Genomic DNA, 21,229 nt, shown 5'->3' with positions numbered 1-21,229 from the left:
AAAATCTCGTTAATACAAACTCATTTATATGGAGCACATACCATTCCCCTGCAAAAGGATAGGCCTTTCTATGTAAATATATTCGTTTATTACAAAATTCAGTTAATATGTATTACAAACTTCTTTTTCACCCCATGAGAAATAAATATTGTCATTTTGTATGTTTAATATAAATCTTGGCAGAGCTGTCCGATTATTGCCTCTGGCCACCTGGCTCCCTACTTCCCGAAGGATGGCACTGATTTCTTAGAAATTAGTTTTGTGTAAACAAAAGCAGTTTATGGTAGCTACAACGTCAAGTGCACTCTGAAAAACGTCTTTCTGAAGGATGAGTTGTTAAATTAACAAAAGAATAAAAAGTTGTTTACGTGCATTCCCTCGCCTGCTCTCCATGGGAATAAGGTCAGTTGCAATTGTTACCCCAGTTCAAAGTCTTTTGCTACTGTATACAGAAATCTATTTTTTGTGCCATTTTATCTGTGCCGGTGTCTTTTTTGGAACTTGTATCTTTAAATTAATTTAAAATTTGTTTATATTAAATCATATCTATTAGTGTTATGGCGAAAAACGTAAACGGACTGAATTAAGCCTGGAAATTAAACTAAAAATTATACGAAGAGGCTAATAGGATGGAAAGAAGCAAAACGGACATTGCAAAGGAATACAACATCCCTTTACCTACTTTATCTATAATACTGAAAAAAACGAAAAAGACTTGAAGAAGGGCATGACATTGGAGCAGTGATGAAAAACAGGAAACAAATTCATAGTGCAAAACACGGGGAGCTTGAAACAAAACTTTTGAGTGGTACCAACAAATACGTGCATCTAATTTGCCAATATCAGGTCCGATTTGCCAAGAAAAGGCAAATTATCTAGCTCAGCAACATGGAATTAGCAACTTCAAATGCAGCAGTGGCTGGCTCCAAAGATTTAAAGAAAGGAATAACTTGGTTTCGCAAAATGTTTGCGGTGGGTCTAGATTAATCAAAAAAGAAAAAGCTAGACTGATTGGGTTCTGTACTGTCCATTCTTGAAAAATATGAGGCTAAGGATATTTTTAATCTTGACGAGACAGATTTATTTGATAATTTGCTGCCAAACAAAACATTTGAGTTTCAAGGAAAGTCTTGTCATGGTGAAAAATTTAGCAAACAAAGACACTGTTCTGTTATGCTGCAATTCAGATGGCAGTACAAAACTACTCCCATTACAATCACTACTTGTGATTGGTAAGTTTTCCAAGCCAAGATGTTTTAAAGCAGTTAACCAACTTCCCTGGGATTATGAGGCTAATAGAAGTGCTTGGCTTATGGTCAAAATTTGTCTGGTTATCAAAAGTGGACAGAAGAGTGCGTTAAGAAAAAAAAGGAACATTTTGATGATTCTAGGTCGTTGTACAGCAAATTCTGCTGAGACATTTAAGTTGATAAATATATATGGCTGTTGTTTTTATGCCCCCCCCCATCAGTACCACTGGATCAAGGCATTATTTATAACCTCAAGAGAGCATACAGAACCCGCCTGATAAGGTACTTGATCTGCAACATAAAAGGAGAGAACAATTTGCAGCCAAATTGGAATGTCTTGGATGCTATCTGTAATCTTGTTATTGCTTGGGACAGTATTGCATCAAGTGTAATAATCAACTGCTTCAGAAAGAGTGGCTTTGGAGAGAGTCATCGCAAAACATGGTCCAGCAATAACAAGATTAAAACTAGATCTAGACCAAAACATGGTCTAGATTAATCAAAAAAGAAAAAGCTAGACTGATTGGGTTCTGTACTGTCCATTCTTGAAAAATATGAGGCTAAGGATATTTTTAATCTTGATGAGACAGATTTATTTGATAATTTGCTGCCAAACAAAACATTTGAGTTTCAAGGAAAGTCTTGAAACTCAAATGTTGCTATCACAAATGTGATAGCAACATTGAGGAATTTGAAGGAGCATATGGATTTTGTTGGCAAATTTGAAGAGTTTGTGAAGGTGGATGATGAAGTTGCTACCACTGCAACGGCAACACCAGAAGAGCTGCTGAGCTCCAAACAAAACAATGATGTTTTTGTTACCAGCAACAGTGAAGAAGCACACACCATCTAAAAAAGATGCTCAAAATACATTGAACATAATAGAGAATGTGTTGACCTGCAGTAACGATAAAGAAACAACTATTGCATTTGATAATGTCTATGCTATAGTTAAAAATGCATATAGGACAAAAGCTGTGCAAATAACATTGGATTCTTTCTTTAAATTAGATTAATTTATTAAAAAGTTAATGGTCTGTATGTTTCATTTTACATTATGATCGTAATTCTTTTTACTGTGATACTAAAATATTGTATATATCAAAATATATACAATATTTTCATTTCCGTTAATTGCTTTTTTTTTCTTAGTTTATCTTACAAATAAAATAAAATCTTTAAAAAATGTTATTCCTATGACTGTATTGTTAGACAAGGCTTTTGTTTTTATTTTATTTTTATTATTTTATTTTATTAATTTAAATTAATTTACTTTTGATATTATCATCATTTATTATTATTCTTAGATTACAGTATGTACCAAAAAAAACTATACAAAAAACAGTAAAATTGACACTTTTGGGGTACTTGTTACTACAAAACGCGAAAATTTAGGTCCCTTGAACTTTATATTAACGAGATTCGACTGTAATTTTCTTGTTCTTCTGTTTAAGGAAAGTGGACAAAGCCGCGCGTGCGCGCGCACACACACACACACACACACACACACACACACACACACACACACACACACACACGCAAATTGTAAAATTTTGGTATACAAATATAAAACTGCATTATCCTCACATCTGCAGTTGTCGATTACAAGGGAACATTTTAATTTTGCATTACTATATTGCAAAAAAAAAAAAAAAAAAAAAATTTCACCGTACAGGTGTATTTAACATTTGGATGATTTGACAAAACTTTTGAAATGAGGCTGTTTGGTTGAGATATACAGAAAAATTGGCTATAAAATTAGTGTCCTGCAGCATATTAAATCTTTCATATGACAGATATTTAGCAAGTGAACTATAGGAATGGAATCATATTTATGTTTTGTTGTGCTATCAAATAAGATAATGGCAAGATATTGCTTAATCAATTTCAAAGAAAGTTCAGGCTTACAAACAAAAAAGATCTAGCTTATGTGAATATTCAGTTATAAGAAAATATTAAATGAGTTGTTTTTTTTTTTTTTTTTTTTTTTTTAAATAAGTGTAAAGAAATTCACATTGCATTGTCATTAATACTGTGGTGCACAATTAATAGACTTGATTACCTGGGGCTGGATTATTAGTGTTTCTACAGCCAGTGAAAGTTTAAGCTGAATAATTAAAAAAAAAAAAAGAAAGAAAGGAAGGAAGAAAAATCCATCGCCTGTGTTGCTTGTTTGCTTACATTTTGCAGTGTTCGTGTAAATGATAACCTTGAATTTCTCAGAAATAAACTTTGTCCCCATCTTTTTTTTCTGCCTACTAGCTCATTTTAGTCATTTCTGTAATCCTTTTGCTTTGCTGTTGTCACTCATTTGGATTTCATCAGTGTCAATGTACTAGTGTGATAACTTGTATGTGATACACATATTTGAACAGATTAATTGGAAAAGTTCAAAACTCAAGCAGTTCTTGACATTTTCAAGGCTTTTGATTTTTTTTTTTTTTTTTTTTTTCGTTTGGCATATAGGTCTAATAATGAAGTTCCATCTTATGGTTTGCCTTCTGCTTTCAGCAGTTTGGTAGTCAATTTTTCTCCAGCTGCTCACTGCATGTAATGATGATGGCCCTGTCTTCTGACTTCTCAACCAGTGCTCCTATTCCCAAGGTCTAGTCCTTTCTCCCACTCTTTTCCTCTTGTATGTTAATGGCTTTCCAATGACTGGAAATCCTATCCATAGTTGGGGCATTGATAACACACTATATTCTACCTCCAGTTTGAGAAACTCTACATAAATCTCTTCAACTTTTCAAATACCCAGTGCCAGTTTCTTAAATATTGATTTTCAGGTAATTCTTCACTGAGGCTGATGAAACCTAGTTAACTTCGATCCCTTAAACTCAGTCCTGTTTTATTTCACAAAAAGGAATTTCCCTTTTTGTGAAATTTTTGCACATCTATCCTACATCTGTCTTTCCTCAATTTGAATTTATGCCCGCTCAGGTGATTATTCTGAGCAAGAGGAAGAATCCCATCAGCATTGAGCATGCTCAAACCATTCAAGGCTTTATATACCTCTATCAGATCAGATCACCTCGCCGGTGCCTAGTCTCCAGACACTGTAATTTGCAAAACTTAAACCTTTCTTCGTAAGAGCAACCCTTTGTTCCATTCACTAATTTTGTTGCCCTTCTCTGTACTCGTTCCAGCAGCTCTACATCCTTCTTGAAATGAGGCCTCCAGACCTGTATACAGTACTCAAGGTGTGGCCTGACCATTGCCTTATACAAGGGAATAATCACCTCCTTATCCCTGCTAGAAAAATTCCTGTATATCATTGACAAGACACCATGAGCGGCTCTTGCAGCCTGTTTTCTCTGCTCAGAGAACTTCATATCTGCCTGCACAATTACCCCCAGGTCCTTTTCATTCTATACCACTGTCAGTGTAGTACCACAGAGTTGATACGTTGCTGTGGGGTTGCTGTTTCCCATATGTTTCGAGATGGACCGAAAGATGTATATGGTGATGCTGCTCCTTCTGAATACATTTCTGGTCTAAGCAGTTTAAATGGGATCAAAAATCCATAGTTATAATCACTGGAAGTAACAACTGAAATGTGCCAAAAATTTGAAGACCTTATGCAAGATTGATGTATTAAAGTGTCTGTGATTGTCAAAGAATGTTATATTTCTGATGGGTTGGTACTGACCAGCTTGGCTATGCCAAGGGTCACTTTTCGCATGATACTAAGAATGCTCACATCTCTTCAGAGAATGTTCAAGGTTAAAAATTTGTGGGTAAAATTTACACATCATTATGCATGTATAAAGAAAACCACATGGGTTTCTTTCAAGAATTGTAAATTGTAGTGAAACAGATCACCACAACCAAAAAAATTCAGAACTGAACCCTCTGCTGGGATGATCATTGCCACCATATTTTGGGATATGGTAGGAATTTTATTAGACTGCCTGCTACATAAGAAAATTCCTTATGCTGCTGTTCTCAAAAATTTAAGAGGGCCAACAAATGAACAGAGGAGAGGGAAATCAGTACAAGCCACTTTGCTTTTTCATGGCAGTGCTCCTATACAAAAGTCCTATAAACCAATTGCTGCTCTGAGAGATTGTGTATTACCAGGAGTTAAACCAACTGTCCTGCAACTGCGACCTGTCCTCTGGTGATTATTTCCTCTTTTTAGAGATCTGAAGAAACACCTGCATGGGAATCAATTTTCAAGAGATGACAATTTCAAGGAGGCTGTAAATGGTTTTTACAGAGACCAGAACAAAGGCTTTTTTTTTTTTTTTATGTATTTTTTTTCCACCCTTAAAATGGAGGTGATATGTTGAACTCAACAAATATATATTGAGAAAAAAATTGTTCATGTTGGTTGTTTATTACTGGGGTAGATAACTTTTCTGAGTTCCCCTTTTACATATGCTAATAATAAAATAAACATGTTATAAAAGTTCCAGGTAAAAAATAACTGTAAAAAATAATCAGTATATTGTGATGTGATTGTATGATTTAATAACAGGTGTGCTGTTTTTACCCCGGAGTTACTAATAAAACTGAGAATGTAATCACAGTTCACTGTCTTCAAATTTACTTTGCTAATAAATACTCTAATTGTCCAGAGTAATGACACATCTAAAACACTGTCTTCTATTTTATAAACTTAATTTTGAAAGATCTGTTATTAATGTAGCATTTTCTTAACTTGCACATTGATAGCAAAGCTCATGTTTGATAGCATATAAGACACAAAGAAAGTAATCTTATATTTGTATTAAATTCTATGAATTCTTTACTTCAGCTGTACAGTTGAAGAAATTTTCTGTTTAATTATATCTCATTACAATCACTTATGAGTTTTTCAGATGTTCGTATAATGTCTTGTTTATTTTATTAGTAAAATTTAATCACGTGTGTGATAAAATACAGTAATCATAACTGCTAGCAAAGAAAATGTTGCATCTCACATATCCTGAGAAAGACAGGGAAATTCATGTCATTAATATATGCACGTATATATGAGAAGCAAAAAGAAAGTTCCAGATTGACCACCTAAAAATGGCCATTCGGGAACTTGTGGTTGTGACCAGTGACAAAACTGTGTGTGCACTATCATGTTTCTTTATCTGTCGTTATGGTGATCATAAGTTGCTGTACATCTGTTGTGTGTCTCACAATATTAAAATTAAAGTGGCATTTGCTTAAAAAAACAAATGCCTGAAAAATTTATGGATAGCATATGAACATGAAATTTATGGCTAAAGTGAGGGGAAAAAAAATCATACTGAAAGTTAGTGCTTTAGTAACTTTAATACTGAATTTACAAAATTACTGCATTGTCTAAAAAACAGCTTTTTTTAGTAGTGCAAACCTTTTGCTGAACAAAGGGAAAATGATGATAACAATTCATTAAGCCAGCTGTCTAATGACAGCAAAAACTGTGAAAAGTGGCAGAACTTTTTCATACCAACTGAAGAATGACTATCAGCTGAGTGACAGGATGGATGAAGAGAACGTTTATTAAATTTAAACCAGTCTTGAAATGAACAAGATCTGTGCAAAGGTGGTGCAAAAAAAACGAGACTCATGATCAACAACTGTGACAAGAACCAGTTTGCATTGATCTAATGGATAAAATTCAAGCAGTCCTAAACTTCCACAAGAGACAACACATGCATTTTTCCATATGATCTTGAAATTAAAACACAGCAAACAGTAGAAAACAGAATTTTCCAAGACCGGAAAACCGTGCTCATTTTCTTTGATTTAAAATGAAGAGAGGGGTGTTGGAAATCATCCACTTAGTATTAGTAGGGGCAAAATGATGTGAGGAAACAAGCCTATACAACATCAGCCAAAAAAAATCTACCCACTTTACATAGTAGTTGTTCAAATTTTCTTTAAAGTTATTTCAACAGTCAGTTATTCTGGATGAATTTAAATTTTCAGACGTATATATAAGAGAGCAGTGCAACAAGATGAATGAAGATCACAACAGGGCCCTCTTACCAAGAAAGTCTGGAAAACAGAGACACCTGCAAGGAGACCTGGTTGAAGTATTTAAGGCTTTAAATGCATTGAGTAAACTAAATGCTGATGTAAACTATATATTCCAGGCATATAAATTGCAGCCATCCTTCTTCAATTTAAATTTATGTCCCCTTTTGTTTGTGCGTCATCTCAGAAGGAGTAAGTATTGAGGCCATCAGCATTTAGTTTATTTACTCAATGCATTTAAAGCCTTAAATACTTCAACCAGATCTCCTTGCAGGTGTCTGTTTTCCAGACTTCTTGATAAGAGGGCCATGTTGTTGTTCCTCACTCATTTGCACTGCTGTCTTCCTGTTCCAACAGATCTACGTCCTTTCTAAAATCAAAGTTTCCACACCTGTATGTGGTACTCAAGATTTGGCCTAACCATTGCCTTTTACAATATGGTAATTGCCTCCTTTTCCTTGCTTTGGGAAATTCCTGTTTATTGATAGAACCCATGAGCTATTCTAGCAGCCTGTCTGCACTGCTCAGAGAACTTCATACTGTGAAGTACTCTCCTACATCTAGGGTGATACTATCCAATTGATATGTTATACTGAGATTACTGCTACCCATATGCATATAATACCTTGCATTTATTATGGTTAAATCTGAATTTACATTTTTTTAGCCTTTCTAATTTATTCTGTATTATTGGAATTGAATACCCTGATCATTACTGCCCTTAGCCATCTTGCTAACCTTTGGATCATCAGCAAACACATTAAACTTGACATGCCTTCATCAGTATTGTTAATGAATATTGAAAATAGCATGTTGCTCAGCACTGAGCAACATACTATTTTAGTGAGTTATGACTTTAATTATAGTGGAGTCCTTCAGGAACTCCACTAATATTAGTCCGTGTAAGGCAATCACCATTTCCTGCCGCTTGTTCCCAAGGACAGCCTGTCAATCAGACCTTTTTACTTTCAAGTAGTAAAGCATTTTAAGGAAAAAAGTGTTGAGGAAAGATCCAAACACTAACCAGACAAGGGTTGCATCATGACAGTGCGCCAATTTACACTGCATTATTAGCAAGGGAAATTCAATGGAAAAGTGGATCCTTTTGTTTACTAAACATTCTGCTTACTGTCCTAGTTTTATTCCATCTGATTGCTGTCAGTTCCCAGATATTAAAACTTTGCTGAAAGAGAAATATTTTGAGTCTTTGAAGGAAGTTGAGCACCATACTTGGAAGGCATATTAAAATCGATATCAGCTGTTAGTTCTGAAATTCTTCCAGTTTTGACAAGAGAGAATGGCTTTATGTAAAACTAGCTGACCAATGGAATGTCTATTAAGGGAGCAAAGGCAGATAATTGGTAAGTTCAGTTACTTCTAAAGTCATTCCTAGAACTTTCTAGCCACACTTCATATGTGCTACAGTATTCTAATAATTACAGGGCATTTCTTTTATTGTTGGACTACAGTATGAAGTGCTGAATGCCTAGCGGGTGACTGTTTCCATTGGAAGTACTCACTTCTAGTTTTACCTTGTATATGGGCTTTCTTTCTAAAATCATAATTCTTGACCTTCAAGCATTCATGCCACATTAAGAAAAAAATGATTTTTTTATGCTCTCAGTGCAACTTCAAAGTGGTCAGATATGTGTAAAACTTCATAATTGTTTTAAAGGAGGCAGATATCACCATTGTCAAAATTAACAATGTCCCCTTCATTTTTTTGTGGCAGCATGTAGATGATATATTTAGAAGATGAAAATAATTCTTAAACTTGCTGCTCTGAGAGATATTTTTAGAGATATATTTTATTTTGACAGATATTTTATTATAATCAAGAATTTAGAAATAAAATACAGATATGCAGGTAAACACCAAGCAGACCTTTAAAATGGAATGCATATCTCTATACTTGTCATCTGGTTAGTCATTATTTATGGTGTTATTATATTTGTAATAATGATAGAGCAAAAAAATATATAACATAATAAAATAAATAACCTAAACCCAGTGTAATCTGAACCCAAACTTCCAGATGCGGTTATTCAAGTATAAATTTCCTTTACCATAATTATTTTAAAATTTTACATTAAAACATTTGAAACAGTGTTTCAAAATTGCATAGAAAAAATGTTTATAGAGAAAGTTTCTATAAACATATTTCCCAAAAGTCTTTTTTCCAAGATATTAAAACATTAATCACAAATTACAAAATTGTGTAAAACAGCAAAACATGTTTGTGTTCATATTTCTTATAAAAATGACTGTAAAATGAATTTTAAACTGTACAAAACTGATGTGAATTCTAAAGTGGATCTTGCCAGTTATTCATTTGTGACTAATTGTTGTGCCAGAATGCATACTAGCAGTGCTATCTGTCTGCTATTTGAGCTTTGTGTTCTGCAAAAACAGCCTTGTTGACAGCACGGCATTTATTAAACTGATGTTATGAGAGATACTACAAACTTGCTTACTTTTGCTGTGTTAACTGATATGACTTTAATTTATGGTCAGGATCATAAGGATTCTGTAGCTGTTGCTTGCAGATACACTAAAAAATTTACAACTTGACCAGAACTAAATCATAAGCATTTGCTGCTATGGAAAGATGACTTAGAGAAACAGGTTTGCTGAAACCAGTGAGTAAACACACAATGTGGGAGATTTCCATGAACTGCAAGTTGAAGAGCAAATACTTTGTGTATGCAAGTAGCTCCTACCACACGTATTAGTATTTTCAAATGATGCAGAAAAGCAAGCTTATATACAGCACAGCCAAAAATAAAGAAAAAAAAAAAACTTCCCATGTCACCTGTCTGTCCCCTCCAACAGTTAGTCTAGTTCTTCCTTGAATTTACTCAGGCTATTTTCCACAACATTAGATGGATGTTTGTTTCTGCACATCTGTTCTTCAACTAACCTTCCTCACTTTGAATTTATGTCCTTCGTGTGCATAGTTTGGTTAAAAGGAAGACTCCCATCAGCATTCAGCTTGCTTAATCCTTTCAAAGGCTTAAACACCTCAGATCGCCTCACAGGTGCCTAGTATGGAGACTAGAACTGCAGTTTGCACAGCCGATGCCTTTCCTGGTAAGAGCACCCCTTTGTTCCCCTCACCAATCTCGTTGCCATTCTTAGCCTGCTGCAGGAGCTCTACATCCTTCCTAAAATGAGGTGTCCAGACCTATATGCAGTACTCAAGATGTGACCTGACCCCTGCCTTATACAATTGAATAATTACCTCCTTATCCTTGCTAGCAAAATTGCTTTATATCGTAGACAAAACCACATGCTGTCCTGGCATCCTGTCTGCACTACTCAGAGAACTTCATATCTGACTGTACAATTGCCCCCCCGGTCTTTTTCATTTTCTACTTTTGGAAAACAAAAGTACATTACTCTGGTGTTATTGCTACCCATATGCAGTACTTTGCATTTGTCAATGTTAAAAAAACCTCAAAGCCTCAATTTTTCACACTTGTTGCAGTAGCATACCATCATTCCTGTTTGTTATGTGCAACAGTATAAAAAGCTTTCCCAAAATCAAAATATATTATCAGAATTATTTTTTGCATCCAGTTTCTTTGTTACTGCGTCATAGTATCCAGGCAGATTGCTCAGACAAGATCACCCCTTGACAAACCCATGCTGTGATTGAAATATAACTGTGCTCCTGCCTAGTTGGTCCTGCATTACTTCTTTAACCACTGACTCCATTATTTTCCCTGGAACAGAAGTTAACAGGTCTGTAATTACTCATATCACTCTTTTATCTTCCTTTGTGAATTGGGAATACATTTGAACATCTCCAGTCCACAGGGACTTCCCCCTGAATCCAAAGATGCTTAGGGTTTGCTTACCAGAGGGTTTCTCAGATAAATGTTTTCTGCAATCATATGGAGCACATTCATGAAAAGCACACCTGTACAAAAAATTTTGCCACAATATGAATAAATGCAGAACCTTTTATCGGTTACAAGGGATGCTCAGTGTTTCAGCCATGTTAATTTACCGATGGATCATGTTTTACAAAAAAAAAATGGAATTCTGAACTCTGAAACACCCATACCCAGGCTGAAGAAACCATATACAATTGTTGGTACCCGTTATCAACATACATTGTACCAACAATTGTTGGTACCCGTTATCAACATACATTTCCTTAATGTTGGCCTTTGCAGGTGATACATTGGTTATGATTACCTTCCTCCTACAAGTGTAAAAGGCTTGAGTTCATAACCTGTTAGTGATGCAAGGAATTTTTATGGGCTTTTTTTCATATTGTGACTAAATCAGTCAGTTTCAGTTGAGGGTTGCATGGTTTTCTCCAGGAAACTGTAGTTTTTGCCCAGTAAACCTACTGAAAAATACAGACAATTACAAATATAGCAGTGCACCATAGCTTTACCTGCTTTGTCACCTAACTTAAACTTTTAAAATTTAGTGTGATGTTCTTGAGGACAATCTTATTTGTTCTTATTTTTTTACCATGGTGGCTTTCAAGAATGGCATATGTGCATTTTCTGTGGAACAGTTTGTGGAGACTATCAGAACATTTTCTACCTTGAAAATTGGCAGACGATGTGGTTTATGCACAATGGTACCCTGGCCTACTTTTCCTGTGATAGTTCTGACTTTTTAAATACAGGTAGTTCTCAACTTTACAAGTAATTCATTCCTAGCGCGTGCTCATAAACCGAGAATTTATTTCCCATAAACATAAGGTTAAAAATAGGAGTTACGTTCTCAACAATAAAATTAGTTAGCTAATTAGTGAACTTAGATAGCTAATTAATGTTTAAACAATGATTCATTTATCGAAAGAAATGAAAACATAGCCTGTAAAATGAAGCAACTTATAATAATAGAGAAATTATTTATACTTCCAAATGTTAAAGAATGTTTATTCTTCATCATCATTGACTAAATGCACACTCGTTGATCACTCATTATTGGCTTGGCATTCATTGGTTTGCTGCACCATAGCTTCTTCAGAAATGTTTCAAGAGGCATTTGTTTCCAAGATAATCTCATTTAATTATAAATTTCACGATTGCATGCATAAGCATTTTTTAACAGCACACACAAATTGCAACTAACATGATTCGCGTGGAGTAACAAGTTTATGAAGCTTAAAAAAGGAATGAAGAGAAGATTCTGAAAATTTATTTATGTTTTTTATACGACTGAAGATTTCAGTAAAGGACAAACACATCTCACCATAATAACGTAAAACCCACACAATTTCAGCTATCGGTATTTTCACAAATGCAATAGCATTGAGTTTACTACCTGTTTATAATTGCTTGCAGTAACAGAAAAGCCCAATAAACCGGAAAGTGCAGATTGTTTTTATTGTTTTATGGTCGTGACCTCCAGAAATGTGCTTTAGAAAAATATCACAAAGGCGTTTAAAATTGATTCTTATAACAGAACATACGATAATGATGAAAGTTTAGTGCATTTTAATGATTTAAATTGGTAACTAATACAAACCGCGTTCACGACATTTTATATGGCCTTAAGGTCATGCTTAAGGCCATATAAAAATGACCTTAAAAATGACATTTTAGAGAGATAAAAAGCTTAGTTATACAGTGAAATTTTCAAAAAAAACAATGTTTTATTGGGATATTATGATATTTTAACGATACGATGGCATCTCTGGAACTGATTATTATCGTAAAGCGGGGTACACTGTATTGTATGGCTACACACATGGTTTGGAATGTGGTATTTATGAATGTTTAACATTCATTTTTTGCAATTAATCTTCATATTTTCGATTTTGTTGATACTTGGGGGGGGGGGAATCTCGTAAACCCAGGAACTCGTAAAGCAAGAACTGCCTGTACAGAGTACAATAACTGATGGATTTGTTCAAATAGTTCTGCACAATTGACCATTCAACACAACAGCGTTTCCTAAACTTTTTTAGTCACAGAACACTTTTCATCTCACAGTATATTGACGGAACACTTGCGAAACACAAATTTAGCGGGAGCCAAAGAACTGTTTGTAATATTTTGTTACATACGACACATTGTGCATCAGGAACATCTTTGTTTCCAACACATGTAAAGCCGAAATTCAAATAACTGTCATTATACTTTCATTTTGGTCTTTTATTAGTTCATTCCTGTTTTTTCGATTTAGATTTTTGGAGAACAAAAGGCTGCGATTGTTCATCCTCACTTTGAAGTGTGACAATATTGTGTTTGTTTTGATCGACCCCAGTTGCATTACTAGAAGTACTTGCTTCTCGTTTTAAAGTTTGTTTTCAACCACAAATCCATGCTCATTTATTTTAATAATAGTATTTCGAAATACTGGTAATTATCAAAAAAAAAATTTTAACAAGGAAGTGCATTTAGTTATGATATCGGTTCGCTTCCCCCTCTCCTTCAACCCGTGTACTCCAGGCTAAATTGCATACAAATGGCACATTGGATCATTACATTGCTAATTTTGCGTAGATGGCATTACCTCTATGCACACTTTTCAATGCAAAGCCCGCCAAAATAAAGTATTCCGTGGTCTATTTGATTATTAGTCTATGCCCAGTATATTAATAACCGAAAAAATATAATGTTAAAAATTATAATGATACAAAAGTGGTGTCCGCTACAAATATGCAAAATTTGTTTATTTATTTTTTTGAATTATTAATTACGATTGTTCGTGGAACACTTGTTCACATCTCGCAGAACACAGTTTGAGAAACGCTGCAGCACAACATCCTTAGGTTACTTTTCATATGATCCCCCCACATGTGAAAAGTAATAAGGGTGTTGAGGTTGAATGATCATGTTGGTCCTTGTAAAGGCTGTTCAATAGTAATTTTTTTTATTTTATACATATTACCATGCAAGACAAACTGAGAAATTGTATTTTGAAAACTATAACATCATTAAGAATGATTGAGTCTGAAATGGTAAGTCATGCTAGGGAATTGTGGATTCAGATTCATCATGTTTAATGCTGCATTAGACGTTTTCATTTTAGAGGTTTATTTCAGTTTTTTTTTTATGTTTTGTAATTTATGATTAATGTTTAATATCTTGGAAATAAAAACATATGAGACTTTATAGGAACTTTTTTTTTTCATATTTTTAGCTGTAGAATATACTCCTATATTTGTTCTATCAGGTTTTGAAACTGCATAAAAGTGTCAGTAAATATGAGTCTTTAGAAATTTGATTGGAAAGGAAAACAAAATTTTTTTTTTTGTAAATTATTTATTGATACTTCTCATTTAAAAGCACATTTAAATGATAAGCACTATTGCATTCAGAAAGAATCTTATCAGACCTGAGTGGGACTGTAAATTAAAAACAGAAACAAAATATTACTTAAGGGTAAATTAAAATTGGAATAAAACCCAATACCAACTTCTTTAAATTTTTCTTATGGCATATTTGATGGATAAGATGTCAATGCACTTAAACAAAACAGTTTTGCAGAGCAGGGATTGTTATCCATCATAATAATAATTAAATAAATGAAAGTGTGAGTTTATTTAATTAATATTTAAACAAAGGAAGTTGTAGTTGTATTGAAATATTATAAGTGTGATTATAATATTAATTTTGATTATAAAATAAAATAATTATTAAATTGTATAGCATTAAGAGAGGAGACAGATTTTTTTTTTTTTTTTTAGGTGTTTTAACTGTATACTTAAATTAGCAATTGCCCCATTGCTGACAGTAGAACAAACTTTTCCATCACAAATTTCACTGGTATTTCACCACTTTCAGAAAAACTTGTTGACATTGCCAAAAGGTTAATCTAGGATTTATTTAAAAGATGAGACAGTGGCTGAATAGCAGATTAAGGTCATTGCTAAAAGGTTAACCACCAATAACTGCACTACCAGCTACTTTAAAAATATGCACTTGGAAGTAGAGCAATACCATAACTTTTTGTGAAGGCCAGGTTTGTTCTGTGTGAGAATTAAAACCATTGCATTCACTAAGCAGTTTAAATACTGCTGGCTGCAAAAACATATGAAAATAGGACAGTCCTCCTAATTTTATATGACTGCAGTAAAGGCCAAATAACATTTGGCTATTTTATTTTAGCTTTTGTATAAAAGCTAAAGAGGTTTTTATAATAATTGATTGGAATAATAAAATTTTTAGTCATATTTTAAAATTAATCATGAATTAATTTATTCTAATTCTTTTCTTTAATTCCATTTGGTGTTGTGTGGTCAAGGGTACTTTTGGCATACCCAACCTACACCACTGATATTCATGATAATATGCAAACATAGTAGTAAGCAAACATGTCATCATTGACTATTTTGAGAGAACGTATAACATGTAATGAGCAAAATATTGACTTGAAAGAGAACCTGCTAGAGCAGGCCCTTTTTCTTCTGATTGCTTGAAAACTTCATGAACTGTCTAGGCCTCTAACCCGTCATTTTTGCTTCATTAAGTTATTTTTTGCCCATTGTTTTTTCCTCTCTCTCTCTCTCTCTCTCAGATGACAATCTGATTAATAGGCAAAATCATATATCTCTCTTAGCATAAGCACGTTACAAATATTGCTTCCTCTGCATCTAAAAAACTGGGTTTCTTTTTCACTCTCAGCATTGCTTTTCTTCCAAACAGCTATTCACTCTGTACAAATTGCAAATCTGCCCTACCATGGAATATTGACTCTACCTGTAGGGCATTGCCCCCAAAATCTTTCTCAGGCTTCTAGATTCCATTCAAAAGAGGGCAATTAGGTTAATTAATGACTTATTTCTAACATAGTCTCTCCACTCACTGTTCCATCTGTTTCTGCTGCATGCCTTTTTTGCAGATACTTCCATGGGCATTGTTCTTCTGAATTGACTTCTATAATTCTTGCTCTATTCGAAAGCAGTCTGAACATGTGCCAGCTTCAAACTCACAGAACCAAATTTTCTTCTTCCTCTTTTATTCGTTTAACTTCCATTTTCTGGGACAACCTTCCTCCATACATATTTCCTGAAAATTACAATTTACAGATGTTCAAGTCTAATGTTAACAAGTATCTTCTTTCATCTTCTCAACTTTCAACACATGCGTGGTGCTAAGTACACTGAAATGACAGAATTCATGGGATACTTGGTTCCTGGGCAACGCGTCACTGTCATCCCTCTCACTAGTGGACAAACCCGCTGCTTAGCATGTATATAGGTACACTGCATCACTGCATTCACTTAGATGGTAATTCTCTGTCAGTATGGACAAATGTAGTGGGTTAACCGACTTTGAAAGAGGGATGATAATGATTGCCCAATGCATGCGTCACCATCGTGGAGGTGGTACAGAAATTGCACTATCCCTGTTCGACAGTATCAAGAGTGTATTGGAAATACATCATTTCCGGAATAATATCTCATTGTGGACAGTGCCCAGGAGGAGAAAGGTAGTGGATGAATGTTACCATCGTCATCTGTCTCGTGTTGTTTCAGCCAACCGGAGAGTGACAGTGGCACAATCATCACAGACTTCAACGAGGGAGATGCCAGGAATGTCTCCACCAAGACCATCAGGCGATCATTAGTTGCAATAGATTATGGGAGCCGCTGACCTACCAGAGCCCATTACTAACACCACAACACAGGACTCTTTGCCTCAACTGGGTGAAAGAACATTGGCACTGGAATTTGGATGATTGGAGACTGGTCTCCTGGTCCAATGAGTCCTGCGGATGGGACGGTATCTGGCAGAAACCACACAAAGTTATGCATCCATCATGTCAACAAGGAACTGTTCAGGCAGGTGGATGGTCGGTAATTGTCTGGGGTTTGTTCAACTGGCACACATTGGGACCTCTGGTATGTAATGCATAGATGCATCTCTGAACGGTCCAGGTTACGTGTCCATCCTTGCAGACCATCTGCATCCCTTCATGGTCACCCACAAGGCAATGGACTCTTCCAGCAGGACAATGTACAGTCAGACCTCGTATAACACGTGTTTCCACTACACTAATTCGATCACACACGATTTATAAATAGGGGAACGATATCTTATATAGCACGAACCAAATTCACTTATGCACGAGTTGCCTTTGTGTTTACAAGAAATGGCAGTCCAACGCAGAATCACCCCAACCGAACGCAACACGATAGGAATGAAGAGAAGATTCTGAAAATGTATTTATGTTTTTTATATCAGTGATGGGGAAACACATTTCATCATAATAACGTAAAAACCAACACAATTCCAGCTATCGGTATCGCAAATGCAATTAGATCGAGTTTACTACCAGTTTATAACCGATTCCACTAGCAGAAACGCAACTGGAAATTGTTTTTATTGTTTTATGGTAGTAACCCCCTAGTGAAATGTGCTTTAGTAAAATGTGAGGTGTTAACAGTGTATCTCTGCCTTTACGGTGTTGTTTATTCAGTTGCTACACGCACACAGCTTTGTTTATGTGTATCAAGCGTGCCTCTTCATTTTGTAACTGTGCTTTATTCCCTAAAAATGAGTAAAATACTTAAAAGGTGTGAAAAGAAAGCGTCCTGGTGAAGACACTGCAGATTCAGAGAGAAAACGAAAAGCAATATCGATAAACAGAGGCAGACTGGGTCAAAAATTCTTACCCGGGAAATTTATAGTGGCCTCATACTATGGTTTATTGGCAAAATCACACCGGCCTCCAGCGTTTCCCCAGTAAGGCTTATGGCCAGTCCGCCTCTGTCGATAGAGAAAAAATATGAAATTGTGAAATGCTTTGAGCAAAATGAAAGACCATGTGATATTGCACGTGCTACAGACCTAAATGAGGCAATGCCGAGAATTACAAAGAATGCAGAGTAAATAAAAACTTTCATAGCAGGAACAACTCAAACTGTAATTAAAATCATTAGATTAAGACACAGAGAATTGGAAGAGATGGAATGGCTGACATCTGTTCGGATAAAATATCAAACAGAAAACAAGTTTGCTTACGATAGAAGCAAAAGCAGTAGCAATATTTTATTACGTAATAGTTGTAATAAAATACGTAAGTATTTTATTACGATTATTTATTGTGTTTGGTAATGTTTTGGTTACAAATGTGTGTTCAATCTTGGGTGGTCGGCACCTAACCCTATTTTCCCCATAGGGCCTGTTGTTTATATAGCATGATTTTGCGTTGCACGACGGTTTCTAGGAACACAACTATCGTGCTATACGAGGACTGACTGTACCTCCCTACAGAGCCATAGTGACTAGAACATGGTTCAAAGAGCATTCGGTAGATTTTACCACCATGGAATGACCTCCCCATTTACCGGACACAAATCTTGTGGAGCTTCTTTGGGATGTTGTGAAAAGGTCCATTCAAGCCTTGGATCCTCCACCCAGGAATGCACTGGAATTGTGGACAGCAATGCAGCAAGCATGGATGGCAATACCTGTGGAATGCTTTCGTGAACTAGTGGACTCAATGCCTTGCCGTGTGACTGCTGTTATCTGGGTGAAAGGTGGACCTTCCCATTACTAGTTAGATCTCCCATGATTTCTGTGCACTCAGTGTACCATAGGTTCAAATACCCCTTATATTTTTGAGTTTTCATAAAAAATAAATAAATTATTTGCACCATGTTTATCTAAAATTTGAAACAGCATATTTCCAGGTACTTTATAATATGCTTCTTCAACATCAGTCAATTCTGAATACATTATTGTTTTATTCCTGTGACCTTCCTGTGATTGTCTTAGCATGAATATTTGGTAATGACCTCCTAGAACTTGATTTATTGTTCTTTTTTTCAAGATTTTATTCGACAATGCTCGTGACCCCTCTTCCTTGGTTCAGCCTTCTAAAACTTTCTTTCAAAAAAAAAAAAAAAAAAAAAAAAACACCTCTGAATAATGTGATGTAATCACTGTTATGCTCTTTTCTCTTCCATTTTCAATATTTCAGGTTGGATTTCATGCCTTTTCATGAAAGGCATTATTATTTTTTGGGACCTTTCTTACCTTAACAATGACTAGTATCTTAAATTTTCTCTATGTCAGTCTTTTTTTCAGTGATTTCTTTAGCTTCTTCATTTAACAAATCATCAAAATATTTACTCCATAGCTCTAAATTTTCCTTCTGTTCCATTCTTTATCCTGGACTAAACCCATATCATTTTTAATTACTTTAGTTATGTTCCCTCTCCATTTTGAGATTTTTAACTCAACTCCAAAGTGATTTTCCCACCTTTTACTTGTAAGGGTATACATTTAAATTGTTTGGAATTCTAAACTTTTTTTATCTGTTATTCCAGACTTTAAGAATATAAGTAAAATGCAAAGGCTCACTATCCACTTGAGATTTATATTTATTTTTTATATTTAATTCATTAAAACTGAAATAGCAGAAATCAGTATATGAAGTAGTAGTAGTAGAAGTAGATTTAAATGAAGTAGTTCACTTTTAACAATCAGGTGACTTGGATAAATTCAGTATTTCACTGTGCAAAAATATTCTTTGCTTTTTATGTCTTTGCGTGGGGCAGTTTTGTTTATTGAAATTCTTAAAAATCATTTTCTGAAGAATTCTTATTTTTTGGATTTGTATCTGTTTTGGCCTAATTATAGTAGGAAGCAATTATATTGCATATAGGTGGCCTTGCTGGATATGGCAGTGAGAGTGACATCACTTCAGAAGAAGAGGAAGAAGAGGAATCTTCTAGTAAAGATGCTAATTCTCAGATGAAGAATTGTATCAGAGAATTCAAGAAAGAAAAAAATTATTTGCTGAGAAGGAAAGGACCATTTTAGAAGGCATAGAGAGAGAGGAAGCTGCTGAGAGATCAAGGATAGATTCCATACAATCAAATGGTATTTTAAAATAGTTCATAAATTGCATTACATTAAGACTTTTGTATATTATTGGTCTCTGCATATACATTTTTTTTTTTAACTCTTCCTTTCACCATCCTAATATGCATTTTTATTCAGAATGCAATCTCTCTCTTTCTTTCTCTCTCTCTCTCTCTCTCTCTCTCTCTCTCTCTCTCTCTCTCTCTCTCTCTCTCTCTCTCTCACAGTAAATTGAGAAATGGTATGTCACTCTACAGTGGGGTTTTGGAAACAGAAGGCATGAGATGCTCTCAATAGTTTTTGAAAACAGCATAGTTTCTAAGAATTTGAAAGGGTAAATTTCCAAAACTCTGCTGCTCTTCTTTCGGATAGGTTTTTGAATTAAATTAAAACACTAACTTTAACTGTATTGAAGTTTCATGTCATCCATTTAAAAAAAAAAAAAATGTAAAATGTGACATGATTTCACTGGTGAAATACAGTACATAAAACACACTCATGATATAATTGATGTGAATTTAGAAAATCAAATTCCTTTTTGATTTGTAGGATACTGCTTCATTTTATAGTAATAGTATTCACCATTCTATTCAAGGAAGCCACTGGCTTTTTCTACACTGGCAAAAAAAACCAAAAAAAAAAACCAACCAGCTTCATGCATTTAGGCAAAAAAAACAAAAAAAAAAAAAAAAAAAACCAACCAGCTTCATGCATTTAGTCAGAAGGATGATGGTGCAGATTGTCAGGAAAAACTATGAGATAGTGATTTTTAATCACAATGGAACGTAGCCAGGGAAGCATTCATAAAAGGTTATGCTAATAAGAATGAAAAATTATACTATTTGGAGTGTTGTCTTAATTCATCTCATTTGAGAAGGGAAGGAAGTCAAATTGTGTGAATACATTCAACAAAGTGAATTTATTGTGTTAAATCACTTAGTGTTGCTGTGTCATTACTCCATTCCATGTAGTAAAATGCTTGTGGTCATTAAAATGCATCACAGTTTCAACTCTAAAGAGATGTTCACCATCTTCTTACAGACTAAATGTCAAACAAGCATTTTGTATTTTTTAATAACTTTTACTTTTGTAATTTGCATTAATTATTTAATATGTATTTTACTGTATTCCAGTGTGATCATTTTGGCTTTTCATTCTTTTCTCCATTACTAGAAACAATGTCAGAAAACTTTATCATTGTTTTCTAAAAATTATGCCATTTTCAAAAATCTC

At 34.6% G+C, this 21,229-nt stretch overlaps 1 protein-coding gene across 3 annotated transcripts in view; it reads left to right on the top strand.

Moving 5' to 3' along the window:
* Positions 1-21,229, top strand: part of LOC150083611 (uncharacterized) — a 344,088-nt gene that overhangs the window by 262,967 nt on the left and 59,892 nt on the right. Inside the window, exon 10 of one of the 3 annotated variants that reach the window (XR_016547211.1) lies at positions 19,797-20,014. The exons of the other annotated variants lie outside the window; for them this stretch is intronic. The gene's annotated coding sequence lies outside the window, so the exon portion shown is untranslated. The remainder of the gene's footprint in view (positions 1-19,796; positions 20,015-21,229) is intronic. 3 annotated transcript variants of the gene reach the window in all.

Source organism: Mastigoproctus giganteus, chromosome 7 (genome assembly GCF_048544385.1).
Source record: "Mastigoproctus giganteus isolate SK-2022 chromosome 7, ASM4854438v1, whole genome shotgun sequence".
Taxonomy (NCBI): domain Eukaryota; kingdom Metazoa; phylum Arthropoda; class Arachnida; order Uropygi; family Thelyphonidae; genus Mastigoproctus; species Mastigoproctus giganteus.
The sequence above is the reverse complement of the archived record's forward strand: the minus strand, read 5'-3'. Positions and strand labels throughout refer to the sequence as shown.